Consider the following 15,769-nt stretch of genomic DNA (forward strand, 5'->3'; position numbering starts at 1 on the left):
TCCTTCCTTCCTTCCTTCCTTCCTTCCTTCCTTCCTTCCTTCCTTCCTTCCTTCCCTCCTTCCTCCGAGCGTGTGTGCATAAGCAGTGGGGGGGGAGGGGCTCAGAGAGGGAGAGAGAGAATCTTAAGCAGGCTCTACACTCATAATAGAGCCCCACTCGGGGCTCAATCTCACCCCCCTGAGATCCTGACCTGAGCTGAAATCAAGAGTCAGATGCTTAACTGCTGGAGCCACCCAGGCACCCCTACAATCTTTCTTTTCATACCATTCTGTTATTTTCATCGTGTCCTTGGGCTTCATTGAATGCATGTTCTTTTTGACTTGCTATCATGAGAAGCAGTGTGGGCAGGGCTCCCTCTGTTCCTTGAGTCAGTTTTCTTCAGAGTTAGTTTTGTAGGCGAAGTTCCTGGGAGTGTGTTTGCATATTGCATGTTGTTTTCATTCAACCCGCTCATGCTTGGGCAGCTCTGCGCATGGGTAGGCCTGCCTCTATGCTCTTGGGGTGACTCAGTGAGGTGACCCCTTGACAGTCTTTCTGCAGTATCTGGGCAGTTTGTTTTCCTCAGGAGCCAGAGCGTGAGAGCTGGATATTTCCTGTGCGGTCCATTTTCTTCTGTGCTCTGCAGGAGTGGTGGATGAAGATGGTGTGGAGTTTGAGTGGGGGGATTGCTCAGGCGAGGGCTTGACCTGTAAACATAGTAGAAATGTCATTTCTCCCTAGAATGATCTGTAGGGTTAATTCTATTCCTATTAAAATCCCAGCAAAGTTTTTTTTATAGATGTAGGTAAGCTTATTCTAAAATTTACATGGGAAGTCACAAGCTCTAGCATAGCTAAAACGATTTTTAAAAAGAATAATAAGAAGGAATCACTCTAACCCAAATATGAAGGCCTACTATATAGCCAAAGTAATCAAGACAATGTGGCATTGGATGAGGGATGGACACATAGGTCAATGGGTAAGAATGGACAACCCAGAAATAGACCCAAAGAAATATACTCAACTTATTTATTTATTTATTTTTTTACAGAGGTCTTTTTTTTTTTTTTAAAGATTTTATATATTTATTTGAGAGAGAGAATGAGATAGAGAGAGCATGAGAGGGGGGAGGGTCAGAGGGAGAAGCAGACTCCCTGCTGAGCAGGGAGCCCGATGTGGGACCCGATCCCGGGACTCCAGGATCATGACCTGAGCCGAAGGCAATCGCTTAACCAGCTGAGCCACCCAGGCGCCCATATACTCAACTTATTTTTGACAAAAGCGCAAAAGCAATTCAATACAGGAAATATAGCTTTTCAACAGAGAGTGTTGGAGCAATTAGACGTCCATTGGCAAAAAATGATACTTGACCCATAATCAAAATGGGAAACGCAAAACTAAAAAGCTTTTAGGAAAAAGCCATGGGAGAAAATCTTTAGGGTCTGGAACTAGGCAGAAAGTTCTTAGACTCGATACCAGAAGCATGATCCATAGAAGGAAAAATTGATAAATTGGACTTCACAAAGTTAAAAACATTTGCTCTGCTAAAGCTCATGTGAAGAGGATGACAAGACAAGCTACAGACTGGGGAAAAAAAAATCTCTGCAACCCACACATCCAACAAAGCACTGGTATTTAGAATATATAAAGAACGCTCAAAACTGAATGTTAAAAAAAGTTCTATTATTTTTTACAACTGCGTGTAAATCTATAATTATCTTAAAATAAGAAGTTTAATTAAAAAGAACTTTACATCTTCAGAGCATCCTTTTTTTCTGATCCTTCAGACTCACATTCTTGTTGAACCCTGAACTTTTCCTTTGGAGCATTTGTCATGGTTTTGTAATTATTTGAGCAGTTATTAGTTTAATGTCTGTCTCTCCCACTAGGCTGCGAGCTCTATACCATTGTATCTCCAGTGCTGAAACAATGACCAAGAAATATTTATTAAATGAATAAGAGTTAATGCCTTGAAGAATTATTGAAGGGTGGGCAATTGCTTTGTATTTGGAAAATACTTTATATTTTATTTTTATTTTTTAAGTGATCTCTGCACCCAATGTGGGGCTTGAACTCATGACCCTGAGATTGAGAGTCACATGCTCTACGGCCTGAGCCAGCCAGGCATCCCTGAAAAATACTTTAAATCCATGCTTCCCCCACTTTTTTGGGGAAAAAATGAACCTTATCATTTTCTCAGGACACCCCTCATACTTTGAGGCTCCTGACTGAGCCCTGCATCGTCAGCAGCCTTTGTACAACATCTACCGTTTCTCCAAATCCTCCACGTTGGGACAACTGCGGAGAAGATCCACTCTCTTGGCCTCCTCAGGGCTGAGTTTACCCAGTAATTGGTCTTATTACTCTATGTTGGAATTTTAGGAAGACAGCATGATGCTGTCATTATTCAATGAATAACAATGTCTAAATTGATGCAAGGCTCCCTGAAAACGACATTTCTAGGCTTGTTTATAACAACCTACTCAAACATTTTGACTTATTATGAAAACAATTCAAGGGCCTTTGACTTCTCCAGTGACAAGGTATCTTGAGAAAATATATGGAGGGGAATCTCTGTGACAGGTAAGATGTTGTCACAAAGTGACTGACTTGACAGGAAAAGCTAGTTTTAGAATTCTCTTTGAATTCCAAGCAGTGTTTGCCTGAGAAGGAGGGAGGTTGTTCGCAGGCGGCATTTTTGTTTGCTGTTCTTGGGCCAGTCCGGTTGTGAAGGAGTACGCAGGATCTTCTCCTTATTTTTTTTTAAGATTTTATTTATTTATTTGTCAGAGAGAGAGAGAGAGAGACCACAAGCAGGGAGAGCAGGCAGAGGGAGAAGCAGGCTCCCCGCTGAGCAGGGAGCCCCATGTGGGACTCTATCCCAGGACCCCGGGATCATGACCTGAGCTGAAGGCAGATGCTTCACTGACTGAGTCACCGAGGCATCCCAAGGAATTGCAAGATCTTTTATTTTTTTTAAATATTTTATTTGAAAGAGAGAGAGAGAAAGAGCATGAGCAGGGAGAGCAGAAGAAGGAGAGGGAGAAGCAGATTCCCCACTGAGCAGGGAGCTCGATGCTGGACTCGATCCTAGGACCCTGGAATCATGACCTGAGCCGAAGGCAGATGCTTAACCGACTGAGTCACCCAGGCATCCCATGATCTTATACAGTCTCACTTGTCACAGCATTTTTGAAGCATGTATATATATATATTCTCAAGACAACAGAGAAATCCCCTTTATGACTACAGAAATATAAACTCCACTCAGAAGACTTAGAAAGAGTGAAAAACAAATTTCCCCAAGTATCAACATCAAAAGATTATCATTCTTTTTGATTTTTAATTTTTTTAAAGATTTATTTATTTATTTGAGAGAGCGAGAATGAAAGAGAGTACATGAGAGGGGGGAGGGTCAGAGGGAGAAGCAGGCTCCTCGCTGAGCAGGGAGCCCGATGCGGGACTCGATCCTGGGACTCCAGGATCACGACCTGAGCCAAAGGCAGTTGCCCAACCAACTGAGCCACCCAGGCGCCCTTGATTTTTAATTTTGAACTACTTTTCGCCTTGGAGATGAATTGCAAATATAGTTGTAGGAAAACGGTCCCTCCCAAAATACCCACGCCCTACTCTCAGAATCCTCTGAAGATGTTATGGTGATGGCCCTGGAGGCTTTGCAGATGTAGGTAAGGAGAGATTAGCCCTATTTATCCAGGTAGGTCCAATCTAATCAGAGCCCCTAAAAGCAGAGAGCTTTCTCTGACTGAAGTCAGAGAGATTCGAAGCATGGGGACTCAACCCACTTTGGCTAGCTGTGAGATGGAAGGGGGGGCCCCCTGCAAGGACCAGAGGGAGGCTTCTAGGAGATAAGGATGGCCCCTAGCTGACAGGCAGCAAGGAAATGGAATATCCTTCTGTAACTGCAAGGAATTGAATCCTGCCGACAATCTGAGTGAGCTTGGGAGCGGACCCAGAGTCCCAGGTGAGAACCATGATCTCCATGGATACCTGAATTTTAGCTTGGTGAGACCCTGAGCAGAGAATCTAGCCATGCTGCTCCAGACTTCTGACCTGTGGAACTGTGAGATAATAAATGGGTGGTGTTTTAAGCTGCTAATTTTGTGGCAATTTGTTCTGCAGCAATAGAAAACGAATACAGGAGTACAGAGAGTTCCCTGTCTATCCTTCACCCAGTTTCTCCTAATGTTAACATTTTATTTATTATAGGATAATGATCAAAATCAGGACATTGACATTGACACAGTACTACCAGCTAAACTACAGTCTTTACTTGAATTTCACCCATGTTTCCACTAGTGTCCTTTTTCTGTTCCAGGATCCCATCTAGAATGAAACAGTGCTTTTAATCATTGTGTCTCCTTAATCTCATTCAGTCTGTGATGGTTCCCCGGTCTTTCTTGACCTTGACGCTTTTGAAGAGTACTGTCTGGTTATTTTGTAGAATAGAACTTGATTTGTGTTTGTTAGGCGTTCCTACATGATTGCAATTACATTATGTACCGTTGGCAAGAATACCAGAGAAAAGTGCTTTTCTTAGCACATCATATCCAAGGGTTCATGATCTTGACGTATCTTTCTACTGGCTTTGTTAACTGTGATCACTTGGTTATTGTGGTATCTTCTGGGTTTCTCCACCATAAAGTTACTATCTTCCCTTTGTGTTAATCAATATCTTTGAGACTATGCAAATCTTATTTGTCTTTAAACCTTTGTCCACTAGTTTTAGCATCCATTAGTAGATTTTGTCATCTGTAATCAGGGGTGGGTGGAAGGATTCTTAATAGTTTAACCAGTATCCTTCCAACTCCCTCCCATGTTTGGTAAATAAGTGTTTGCGTTAATATATATGTAAATATATAAATACGTACATAAAGCAAATAGTGTATATTTGTTACATATAATACTAATGTTATTTTGTAACCAGCTATCTACTTAACGATGTATCATGAACATTTTTCTTTGTCAATAAATATTTTTTATTTTTTAATTTAATTTTTTAAAAGATTTTATTTATTTATTCATGAGAGACAGCGAGAGAGAGGCAGAGGCAGAGGCAGAGGGAGAAGCAGGCTCCCTGCAGAGCAGGGAGCCCGATGTGGGACTCAATCTCAGGACCCTGGGATCACGATCTGAGTCAAGGCTTAACCGACTGAGCCACCCAGGTGCCCCAATAAATATTTTTTTTAGAATATGGGTTCTAAGAGTAGTTAGTAGTAGTAGTTAGATAGCATTTTATTTTATGGTTCCATTATTTTTCTAGCCAGTTTACAATGTTCAGATGAGGTGTTTAAATGATTTTTTATTATATATAGGGCGTGGTGAATATCTTTGTACATACAGCTTTGCACACATCTCTGTATTTCCTAAGCATGGTTTTCTTGGAAGTTGAATTGCTGGCTCAAAAGATTTGTACAGTTTTAAAACATTTGGTACACCTTGTACACTTCCCTGTTTCTGACCAAAAATGCAAATGCGTGGCAGATTCTCCCATTCATCTTATTCCTAACAGTGTTTCATATCAGGATTTTCGGCATTCTTGCTCGTGGTATAATCATTTAATAAGAATTATATTCCTGCAAAGCCAGCTTTCCGTTTTTACAACCAGTGGCTTCGAGTGGAGACACAGACCACTGCAGACACCAGCCTATGGCGTGCTGGGGGTGAGCGGGAGGCTCAGCTCAGCATGAAGCTAGTACTAGGAGTCTTCTCTGTAGGCACAAGCTCAAGATCAGTGGGCTGCCCCCTGGGACTGGCTGCAGTGGTGGTCCTTAGTACTTGGTGGTATCAGAATCACCTGGGAAGCTTATTAAAATGTAAGTTTCTGGATTCAAACCCAGATCTAAAGATCAGAATCCTTGGTGGAATGTCCCAGGCATTTCTATTTTTTTTTTTAAAGATTTTATTTATTTATTTAATTGACAGAGAGAGAGAGAGACAGCGAGAGAGGGAACACAAGCAGGGGGAGTGGGAGAGGGAGAAGCAGGCTTCCCACTGAGCAGAGAGTCCGATGCGGGGCTCGATCCCAGGACCCTGGGATCATGACCTGAGCTGAAGGCAGATGCTTAACCGACTGAGCCACCCAGGTGCCCTCAATAAATGATCTTATCACTCCCACCCTTTCATGTCTCCTGCAGCCTCTTTTGCTCCTATGAACATCTTGTAATTTGCCCATACTTGGTGTATGTGATTTCACAGGATCCTTACTGCAGCCCTTCAGGGAAAGGGGCGCTGGTATTAGGAGCCATTGCATTTGTAAAGATTAGGAAACAGGCTTAGAGAAGTTAAGTAATAATAATAATAATTAACATTCATCGAGTCTTTTGTGTCTCAGCACCCCTGCAGAGTGGAAATTAATATTGTTAGGCCCAAAGCGGTCATCAGACAGAGCCATGTGAGCTAGTTAGAAACAGAACTGAAGGTCACATCACAGCCTGGTCCAGACCAGATCCTCACTGTAGCTGATCAAGCCCTTGCTCCTTGGGGTGTGTGTGTGTGTATGTGTGTGTGTGTAGGTGTAGGTGTAGTGAGGGATGGGATCCAAGGGTGTGTGTGTGTGTATGTAGGTGTAGGTGTAGTGAGGGATGGGATCCAAGTTCTGGGATCTTGGTTGTTGGTCTAGAGCAGCTTCTGTCTGCAGTATATTTACTTACAATCTTAGTGTGTGTCTGTGGTGGGGGAGGGGGAGCAGGATACATACCTTTCCTTGGCTCTTAGAGTGTCTTGGTCCCCTAACCCCAACACCAACCAGGGTGGAGAAAATCCACTCAGAAGCATCATATTTATGGAAGCTATTCATACATCCTATACGAATGGACTGTAGAAACAGGGCTGGCGTGGAGGAAATGAAGATTTTCGACTGATGCTGAAAGCTGTATTATCTGCTCTTGAATTTCCAGGCTGCCATATAGTTGTTTATGTGAACATGATGCATTTTAAGGTATAGTATTTAAAACACACATGGCATTAAATCATAGTTCTGCTCTTTACATACTTTATAGAGAAACTGGGACATGGTTTCATTCATACAGATTATTAGGCTCATCTCCTTAGAAGAGGCTAGCTTCTTAAAGTAATGGGTTTGACGTGTATAAGGATGATTTCAGTATAAGTAGCTTTTAAACTATGCAGTTGAGAGCAGAGACCATGGGGAGTACAGTGACCTTACTTTATGTAAGGAATGTTCATCACTTCTGTTATCTCATGGTAAAGATTAGGTACGAAATATAAACACATAAGAACCCTTTTCATCAGATAGTGTACCGAGAGCAGCAGGTCCTTAAAATAGCTCGGTTTCTCTGGATTCAGAGTTGAGAGAAGAAGGCAGTGGATTTCACCTAGATGACAATTTAACAACTTCTCCTCTTTCTGAAACCTCATATCCCTTCTCTCTCATTCCACTTCCAACAGTGGGAGAGAACCTGTGGACTTCCCATCACCCTGTCTACACCTCGTCTACACAGGGACTGCTTTGCCTTCCCTCCTGTAGCTTTGGCTGCCATCTTCCTTTACCTTCTCAAGCATCTGGCTCCAGCAGTTTTTCCCTGTTCTGTATCTTCAACTTTTCCCTATCTACTGGATCATTCCCATCACCATATACATATGCTGTAATATCACCCATTGTAAGATGAAAACAAAACAAAACAAAACAAACTTCTTTACCCTGTATCCTTCGCTAATGATGACTTACTTCTCTCCTCCCTTTAGAGCAAAACTCCTTGAGAGAGTTGTCCTGTTCTTCCTTGAATGCACACAGGCTTTCAGCCCCTCCACTCCCTTCTGCTGAAGTGGCTCTTGCCAAGGTCACCAATGACCCTGTGTTGTTAAATCCAGTGCTCATTTCTCAGACCTCATCTTGCTTGACCAGCCCGCAGCATCTGACACAGTCACTCCTTCCTTCTTCAAACACCATAAACCCTTGGCTTCAGAGAACACGCTGTCTTGGCTCACTTCCTTCATCACTGTTTACTCTTCTGCATTTTCCTTTGCTGGCTTTTCCTCATTGCCCCAACCTTTAAATTTTGGGTACACCATGATTCAGTCTTTGGGTCTCTTCTCTGTATTCCCATTCTTTACATTTCCACTTCTGAAACTTTCTCACATCAGGGCCTACACAGGAAATAACCCCTTGTTTTGTCACCCTGGGATCAGCAAGGCCGCCCTGGGCTGCCACATCTTGGTTCACCATAACCTTTCTTTTTTTTGAAGATTTTATTTATTTATTTATTTATTTATTTATTTATTTATTTATTTATTTATTTATTTATTTATTTATAGCATGTGAGTGGGGGAGGGGCAGAAGGGCAGAGGGAGATGAAGAGAGAGAATCTCAAGCAGACTCCGTGCTGAGCATGGTACCCAATGCAGGGCTCGATCCCATGACCCTGAGATCATGGCCTGAACTGAAATCAAGTCAGATACTTAACCAACTGAGCTACCCAGGCACTCTCTGTAACCCTTTTATATGCAGAGAAATGCCAGGTAGAAATTTTTTTTTTTAAGATTTTATTTATTTATTTGACAGAGAGAGATCACAAGCAGTCAGAGAGGCAGGCAGAAAGAGAAGGGGAAGCAGGCTCCTTGCTGAGCAGGGAGCCCGATGCAGGGCTCGATCCCAGGGATCACAACCTGAGCCCAAGGCAGACGCTTAACCCACTGAGCCACCCAGGCACCCCTGCCAGGTAGAAATCTTTACTAGATGATCTGTTCTCTGTTCCAGACTTTAAATAACATCTACACTTTGTCCTCTAAATATGTATCTTTAGCCCAAATTCCTCCCCTAAACCTATTCAACTGCCTCCTGGAAATCTCCATTTGGATGTCACTTTCAGCCAGCCCTTGGTTCTTTTTTAGGAGGAATTACTCTATAAATAGGTATAGGTTTGGTGTATCCATGGAGGAGGTGAATTCAAGATCTTCCTACATTGCCATTAACAAGGGAACCCTTAACCAGGGGTGACGGGGGGTGGGGGGTGGGGGTGGGGAGGAGAGACAGAGAGAGAGAGGGAACACAGAGAATCAGAGTGAAAATCAGTTCATGAGGTTTAACATTCAAATGAGAGGAGTTCCAGAAAGTGAAATCAGAAAAAGCTGAGGAGAGATATAATTAGCTAATTCAGGAAACCAAAATCTCTAAGTTAAAATGACCCATCTCAGTACTTCTCTCAATGGATAATTAAAAAAAAAAAAAAAAAGACTCACACCAAGTCATGAAATTTTAGACTTCCAGGGATAAAGAGAAAATCATAACAGGTTATAGAAAGGAAAAAAATAACATATAAAAAGATGAAGCATCAGAATGACTTATCACAATGCTGTGGAGAGGCAATGCCTGAAATTTTTTTTTAGTATAAAAATATGGACATGAAAACAAAAACTGTCATCATTTGCAGATACTACGATTGTTTGACCTAAAAAATCCATGACCATTAACTGAAAAATCCAACCATCAGAGCTAGTAAGATGGCTGGATACAATATCTACATGAAAAATCAGTAGCAGGTCTATGCCTGTCAATCTCTCAAACTCATCAGGTTTTAACCAAACTCCTCTTTTCCCCAAAATAAGGTATTCTGGATGTTCACATTTCCATGAATTTTATCCTTATTCTTTCAGTTACTCAGTCTACACACCTTAGGGTTATCCTTTAATTTTCCCTCCACATTCAAACAGCTACCTTATATTATAGATCATTCCCAGACAATGTCTTTTGAATACATCTCTTCTGATACCACCAATGCAACACTCATATATTTTCATTTACTTCCTATGACACCGAGTCCAACTCCCTTCTCCCTACCTTGCTCTACAATAGAGGCTGGAAATAAGGAAATACTAGGATTCTCAGCCTTGAAGCCTGGGGTGACCATTTGACATGGGTCAGGCTAGTGAGCCATTAGGCAGAAGTCCCTGGGAGAACTGCTGGGTTTTCAACAGAAACCAAGGAAGACCAAGAGAATGGATAACATCTTTGAAGTGCTGGAAAAAACCCAACCTATAATTATATATCCAGTAAAAATATCCTTCAAAGAAGTGAAATAAAGGGGATTTCCTCAGGCTGAAGGAAAATGGCTTCAGATAGAAGCACACACTGCAGGAAGGAATGAAAAGCACCAGAAAGAAAAAAATATGTGAGAAATAGAAAGGAATATTTCTTATTTAGAAAACAATAATGATAATGTTTTATAAAATTTGTACTATATACAGAAGTAGAACATATGACAACAATGTATAGAAAAAAAGGCAAGAGTAGGGGGTGCCTGGATGACTCCGTTGGTTAAGCACCTGCCTTCCGCTTGGGTCATGATCCCAGGAGGGAGCCCTGAGGTGGGCTCTGTGCTCTGTGGGGAGTCTGCTTCTCTCTCTCCCTCTGTTCCTCCCTTCGGCTTGTGCTCTTTCTCTCAAATAATAAATAAAAAATCTTAAAAAAAAAAAGGCAGAAAAAGGCAAGAGGCAGAGACAAGTTTCTTGTATTGTTTCAAAAGTGGTAAAAGCACTAATTTAAAGAAGTCTGCAACAACTATTTTTAAGTAAGCATCCATACATTAATGCCCATGGAAAGATTACTCTAAGAATGTTTTTAAAGATAATACAGGAGAAAAATAATTAAGACATTGATGAGTCCAAAGAAAGCAAAACAGGAGGACTAAATCCAGGGGGTTGACTGGGGGTTGTGGGACCCTAGGGTTCCAACAAGATATTGCCTAGAAATTATGCTTGAGGGGGGAAAAAACGTTTTTTTTTTTTTTTTTTTTTTTTAACTTTGCACACCATGCAATGTCAGTGCTCATAGAGATGAGCAGGGATGAAGCAAGCCCTTTAGCAATTTGGTTAGTGATCTTTCAGCCCCTTTGGCAGTGCACAGTACAACCTTGTTTATTTGTGAAGCCCAGGGTCCGTTCTGCTGTAAGAAAAAGAGAGTAACAAATGAGTCAGAAAGATAGGAGGGAGCCAGATTCTGTAGGGTCTTGTAGACCACTGTAAAGACTTTGACTCTAAGATAGGAAATCACCGGTACATTTTGAACACAGGAGTGACCTGATTTGGTTTTTATTTTATTTTTTAATTAAAAAAAATTTTTTTAAGTAGGCTCCATGCCCAGTGTGGATCCCAGTGCAGGGCTCAAACTCACCACCTTGAGATTGAGACCTGAGCTGAGATTGAGAGTCAGACGCTTAACCGACTGAGCCAGCCAGGCACCCCGACTTCTATTTTAAAATAATTCTGAGTGCTGTATTGCAAATAGGCAGTGGGAGTGCACAGCCTAAAGCAAAGAGGTTGGTCTGGACATTGTTGTACTAAACCAACAAGATGATGAATCCTTATAACCAGGATGGACCAGTGGAGATGGTAAGTGGTCAGAATCTTGATATATTTTGAGGTGACACCAACAGATTTTTTTCTGAAGGATTGGAGGTAGAGTGTTGGAGAAATAAAAAAGTCAAGCCTGACTACAAGATGTCTGACCTGAGCCACTGGAAGAATGAACCCGCCATTTACAGATATGGGGAAGATGATGGGATAAGCAGTTCTGAGATTAAGATAAAGAGATCAGTTTGAGACATGTTATTTCTCTTTCTCTCTCTTCCCTTCTGGAAAGTTTTCTTGACTTAACTTTTTAAATTCTTTTCTATGAAGTCTTCAAATTGTTGATTTCCTGGAGATTTTCCTATTTTTTTAAAAAAGATTTATTTATTTGAGAGAGAGAGAGAGAGAGTGTGTGGGGAGAGGGGCAGAGGGAGAGAGAGAATCTCTAGCAGACTCACCGTGGGGCTCCCTACGGTGCTCGATCTCATGACCCTGAGGTCACAAACTGAGCCGAAACCAAGAGTCAGATGCTTAACCGACTGCACCACCCAGGTACCTTTCTTATATGTTTTTTGAGTGTCCTTTTCTATAATTCCTACTCTTGTTTCATGGATGAAATATCTTTTCTCTCTGAAAACATTAGTTGTAATTTAAAAGGTTTTTTTTTTTTTTCTGCCCCATGAGGTATCTTTTTTTTTCTGGGTTCCTTTCTTTCCTGGGTTTCATTCTTTACAATTTTTATTCAAAGTTAATAATTCTGTGAGGTTCATTGTAGAAAACAGCATCATCTGCCACCTCTCCCTTTATCTCATTTCAATACTTCCCCTCCCCCATTCAAACACTCTCAGTTCTTTTAGCTGATATTTCTAAATACCATACTTGCATTGCTATCGCTTGACTTTTCAGTTTCAGGCACTATCTTTTTCTTTGGTGAATGAGAATTTACCCCTCCTTCCTATTTGTGCTGTCATAAGCCTGCTCTGTTGTCATCCCTCCATGTTTCTTTTTTTTTTTTTTTTTTAAGATTTTATTTATTTATTCATGAGAGACAGAGAGAAAGAGGCAGAGGGAGAAGCAGGCTCCCAAGGAGCAGAGAGCCCGATGCGGGACTCGATCCCAGGACCCTGGGATCATGACCTGAGCCGAAGGCAGACGCTTAACCATCTGAGCCACCCAGGCGCCCCATCCCTCCATGTTTCTAATGTTATTAGGTAATTATTGAGTGTGAACACTATTGTTCTTTGCCTATTGCAATTGTTTTTCTTTTCTTTCTTTTTTTTAAGGTTTTATTTATTTATCTGAGAGAGAAAATGGGAGACAGAGAGCATGAGAGGGGGAGGGTCAGAGGGAGAAGCAGACTCCCTGCTGAGCGGGGAGCCCGATGCGGGACTCGATCCCAGGACTCCAGGATCATGACCTAAGCCGAAGGCAGTCACTTAACCGACTGAGCCACCCAGGTGCCCCTGTTTTTCTTTTTTTAAAAAATATTTTATTTTTAAGTAGTCTCTACACCCAGTGTAGTGCTTGAATTCACAACCCTGAGACCAGGAGTTGCATGCTATACTGACTGAGCCAGCCAGGTGCCCCTCTTTTCTTATTGATTTGTAGGAATTCTTTATATAGCTAGGCTATTATTTCTTTGTTAGTTGTATGTGTTGCAGAAAGCCCTCATTCTGTGCCTGTCTTTTCAGTTTGTTGCTGGTACTTCTGTTACATAGAACTTTAAATTCTAATGTAATCACACATAGCCGTCTTTTCTTGATGGTTTGTGGCTTTCCCCCTCTTGTTAAAGAAAATTATCTTGAGGTCATGAAACTATTTTCCTATATTTTCTTCTAAAAATTTAAAGTCTTGCTTTTCACATTCAGAACTTCAATTCACCTGCAAAATCAATTTTCTGTGATCTGAGGTAGGGATAAACTTTTCATGATTTTCTGTGTTGATCAGTGCTCCTAACACTGTTTATTAAAGAGCTTCTGTGGGATTTGATTGGCTGAGCTATGCGATGGCAGCTGTGACCGAGGGGGTGGCCGGAAAGCAGCTGTGCAGTCCGACAGACTTGCACTGCCTTGACTTTGGGTTTCAGCCTAGTGCCCTGAGCTGAGGAAGTTTTCGCATCTTGTTCTGCTCCGCTCTTAAGGCATCGCACCTTCTCGGTCCCATTGCTGCCCCCCGAACCCATTTGAAGGGCACGGCTGGAAGGGTGGGTCTGAGCCTGGGGGACTGTGAGGCTGCCCTCTTGGTCACCTCCAGTGGGTGCTTAGCCCCAGACCAACCTTGTGACCTCTGTGAGGAAGGTGTTGCTCTGGCATTGGAAAGAGTGGAAGGAGATGAGAAACACATGGGGATAAAAAGCAGCAGCGAGTGGAATCCTGTGCTGCAAGAATCCATTGCTTCTGCTCAGATTGGTGGTACTACCACGACAGAAAGCCACGAGCCTGTCCCGTGCGTTGTGAAGCAAAGGTGATCGGGGAAAACAGCAGGAAGATAGGATATATATTTGATTAGTCCACAAGGACTAAAGTTCAGATCCCAAAGTGCACTTGCTAATTACCTTCACAAAAATGGAGAGACTTGTCTTACACCAGAAGATTTTGATTTTATTGTTTCTAAACCTTCTAAAAGGGGCATCAGGTCCAGATATAAAGACTGCAGCATAGCACCTCTGACATCCCAAATGCAAAATCAAAGTAACAATTCAAACTGGAACCTCAGGACACGAAGCTGGTGGAAAAAGGATGCCTCTCCCCTCCCAAGTGGTAGTTTGGAATGGCAAAAGAGCAGGGGATTAGCTAACTTTAAAGAAGATGAAGGTGTTGGGCACCTGGTTGGCTCAGATGGTTAAGCGTCTGCCTTCGGCTCAGGTCATGATCCCGGGGTCCTGGGATCGAGTCCCGCATGGGGCTCTCTGCTCCTTGGGAGCCTGCTTCTCCCTCTGCCTCTCTCTCTCTCTCTCTCTGTCTCCCATGAATAAATAAATAAAATCTTTAAAAAAAAAAAAAGATGAAGGTGTTAATGATGTTGACTCTGGAAAGGTTAGAAGGTCCAAAGGAAAGGGGGCTATTTTGAAAGGAATTCCAATGAAGAAAACTAAAACAGGGTGCCGGAAGGGTCTTCCAGATTCTGCTCAAAGTAATAGGAGAAGAGAATCTGAGTTTAATAAGGCAGATGCTGAAAGTGAACCTTGTACAGAAAGTCAGCTTGATAAAAAAAGTTTTATCTCCATTTCTGACGCTGGAGCAAGCAACAAGCCCCTCGATGTAACCAATGAAGAAAAGAGACTTGTGAAAAAAAATCATTGAGTTCAGGATCAAATTTTTGTTTTGAACAAATAACTTCTGGCATTGTAAACAAATTATGTTCAAGTGAAGAAGCACAACGAGAAGTGTGAGGAAACCTTTTTAGAAGCTGGGGAAATATAAACAAAAGTAGAAACTGGGGGAAGGAAGGAACATTTGCATACTGACATTTGAAAATGTGGCTCTGAAATGGACAACAACTGCTCGCAAACTGAGAAAGACTATTTCTCTGAAAATATGTCAAGAAGATACCGTTCCACGGACACAAACAGAAAAAAGGAAAACAAGCCTATGTTCTTCCAGCAAATAGAGAAGTTCTTAGCCTCCCACCACGATGCAAAGCCTTTAAGAAGTGGATACCTCCTTGGTCACCTTTTAATTTTGTCCAAGAGACCCTTTTCCACGCTCCACGGAAGCTCCTCATTGCTACTGTAATTCTCAATCGGACCTCAGGCAAAATGTCAATGCCTGCGCTTTGGGAGTTTCTGGAGAAGTAAGTATCCTTCGGCTGAGGTAGCAAGAACCCCAGACTGCAGAGATGTGTCAGAACTTCTTAAACCACTTTGGTCTCTACAATCTTCAAGAAAAAACCATTGTCAAGTTCTCAGGTGAATATCTGACAAAGTAGTGGAGGTATCCACTTGAACTTTGTAGGATTGGCAAATATGATCTTACCGAATTTTTTGCATCAATGAGTGGAAGCAGGTACATCCTGAAGACCATAAGCTAAAGAAACATGATGACTGACTTCGGAAAATTGTGAAAAATTAATTCTGTCTTAAAATTCTTTGAAGTTTTCAAACTTGTTTTTTATACGTCTACTTGATCCATAAGAGCCGCATTAGGCAAAACCACTGACTTTACAGGCATGTAGATTTTAATCAGTCCAACTAGAAACGTAATATAGATTTTCTTTTTTGTTTCAAATTTTTATTTAAATTCTCATTAGCTAACATATAGTGTAATATTGGTTTCAGGAGTAGAATTTCATAATTCATAGCCTACATATAACACCCAGTGCTCATCATAACAAGTGCCCTCCTTAATACCCATCACCAATTTAGCCCATCCCCCACCCACCTCCCCTCTGGTAACCCTCAGTTTATTGTCTGTAGTTGAGAGTCTCTTATGGTTTGCATCCCCCCCTCTCTTTTTTTGTCTTCCT

The 15,769-nt window shown here is 41.8% G+C and overlaps 1 pseudogene; it reads left to right on the forward strand.

Moving 5' to 3' along the window:
• LOC118022783 overlaps positions 1-15,386 on the forward strand; it is a 39,918-nt pseudogene extending 24,532 nt beyond the window's left edge.
• Positions 15,387-15,769: the final 383 nt, after the last annotated feature.

Source organism: Mirounga leonina, unplaced genomic scaffold (assembly GCF_011800145.1).
Source record: "Mirounga leonina isolate KUSES-001 unplaced genomic scaffold, KU_Mleo_1.0 Mir_177, whole genome shotgun sequence".
Classification (NCBI taxonomy): domain Eukaryota; kingdom Metazoa; phylum Chordata; class Mammalia; order Carnivora; family Phocidae; genus Mirounga; species Mirounga leonina.